The following is a 2,115-nucleotide window of genomic DNA, read 5'->3' as shown; positions in this document are numbered from 1 at the left end:
TTAAAATGAAAAAGAAAAAGACATTTGAGATTTATTTTTCAAAATGTACCCCAGCAAATAGATACCAAAATTCAATTTGAAATGTAAAATTTGAAAATGAAAAAGCCAGAACTACCAGTTCTGCCTGCCACTGCCACAAATTGAGCTCGGTCCTGCTGCAATTCAATCAATTTCGCGGCACGTTTGCAATGTAATGCACTGCAGACGTGCACAGCGCCCCCTACCGAACAAGATGGGTAGCTCGGTCAGCAGGGAGCTGAGGAAGGGCGGCTGCTGACGTCACTCTTCTGCGCCCGCAGCTCGGAATGCTTTTTTGTTTTCGAGTTCTGGGCAGTACTTTGCGGGCAGACCACGAAAACGAAAAAGCAATGTCTGCTTTGTTTTCTTTTTGATTATGGCATAAAATGTGAAGTCGTGAAGAAGAAAATGCAAATGTAACAGTGTTCATTCTGCGTTGTGTCTTTTGTTGAAGTAAGCCGGACCGCAGCTGATGTGAAAACACCTTTATTGATTTTGCCGCCTGCGCCAATACGACAAATAGAAAGCAGTCAGACAGGCTCCTCAGTGTTCTCCACAGCGCCTTTTCCCACAAGCTCCACAAGAAAAGAGAGGCGCCGCGAAAGGCGTGTATAACAGAACACATGAATTACATGACTAAACAGAAATATTTCCAACAGAAATAATAACTAATTCCAACATTTGTTTCACAATGTTAAACATTACATTAATAACATTAGAATTTAATAAGCAAGCAAAAAAAAACATCCTCCCCTACATTGAAACCTCACATACCTGCGCCAATACGACAAATAGAAAGCAGTCAGACAGGCTCCTCAGTGTTCTCCACAGAGCCTGTTCAGACACCAAGACTGCTTTCAAAACATGGCCGCAACACTTTGTAATACTAACCGACTAGCGAAATTTCCTGCAGCGCTAGAGCTGCTAAATATTAACAACCCCAAAACTACCACTCTTATATCAAGCTTAATTCCCCCTATAACTGTTTATTTTACAACAAAAAAATCAGTAATTCAACTTTCACATACACACAGAAAATACAATTATTAACTGCACAAGCAAAACTTCATACCTTTTCCCACAAGCTCCACAAGAAAAGAGGCCGTCTAATCTCATGGGAGAGCGTTTACCCCGCTGCAATGGTATGACCCGTTAGACTATCTGTTGAGCACTGAACTGAGACCCCACAAAGACAGTCTGTGAAATCAATGTGCTCAACAGTACCAACAATAATTCACCACCACTATTATAAAACACATTGAATACAAATAAAATTAACATTTCTACACCGGAAGTTACCCACAATATTTCCGCAGTGGAGCTTTCGTCTTTTCAAAATAAAAGTTACCGCTGCCTGTATAACTTCCTACAAACTAACTAACTGTTCTACAATCTGATGTAACAACATTACACTGCTACACAAATGCAAATAGGATGATTGATTACTAATTTTATTTATGGGTCAAATAACGCAGCCGCATTCTTAAAATGAAAAAGCATTTCTGGAAATGCTTTTTCATTTTCGAATTTTACATTTCAAATTGAATATTGGTATCTATTTGCTGGGGCATATTTTGAAAAATAAATCTCTAAAGTATTTTTCTTTTTCATTTTAATTAAGTGAAAGAATGTGCAGTCGTGAAGAAGAACATTAAAATGCAAATAGGATTATTGATAACTAATTTCATTTATGAGTCAAACAATGCAGCCACATTCTTAAAATGAAAAAGCATTTCTGAAAATGCTTTTTCATTTGAAATATGGTAACGATTTGCTTCCATATTATCTCAGTCACTCACTCATTCAGTTCTGGCCGACCCGGGATGTATGGCACGCTATGTCCCGAGTTCCCGGTCCAATTGAAGGTTCTCTCACCGAACACATCCACCCCCCAGGAGCCTGTTTTCAGTGGCCGGTCCTTGTTGTCACCGTCAGGTTACCAGACCGAACACTTGTCCAGTTCCCGGGCCTTTCACACCGTTTTTTTTTTTTTTTACCCGCAATGGGAATTGCTCGCTGCTTGGCGTTCTTCCCCACTCACAGAACGGCTTTCATTCACTCGTGTTTTCCTAATTAGTCTGTTCTTGCCGGGGTGTG

At 40.0% G+C, this 2,115-nt stretch overlaps 1 long non-coding RNA gene across 1 annotated transcript; it reads right to left on the bottom strand.

Annotated features, from left to right (window-relative positions):
- Positions 1-424: 424 nt before the first annotated feature.
- LOC124862362 lies at positions 425-1,423 on the bottom strand. Its single transcript, XR_007036911.1, has 2 exons — positions 793-1,423; positions 425-593 (listed from the first exon to the last, which is right to left on the bottom strand). It is a non-coding gene; the product is annotated as an uncharacterized LOC124862362 (long non-coding RNA).
- Positions 1,424-2,115: the final 692 nt, after the last annotated feature.

This window comes from Girardinichthys multiradiatus, chromosome 3 (assembly GCF_021462225.1).
Source record: "Girardinichthys multiradiatus isolate DD_20200921_A chromosome 3, DD_fGirMul_XY1, whole genome shotgun sequence".
NCBI classification, from domain to species: Eukaryota; Metazoa; Chordata; class Actinopteri; order Cyprinodontiformes; family Goodeidae; genus Girardinichthys; species Girardinichthys multiradiatus.
The sequence above is the reverse complement of the archived record's forward strand: the minus strand, read 5'-3'. Positions and strand labels throughout refer to the sequence as shown.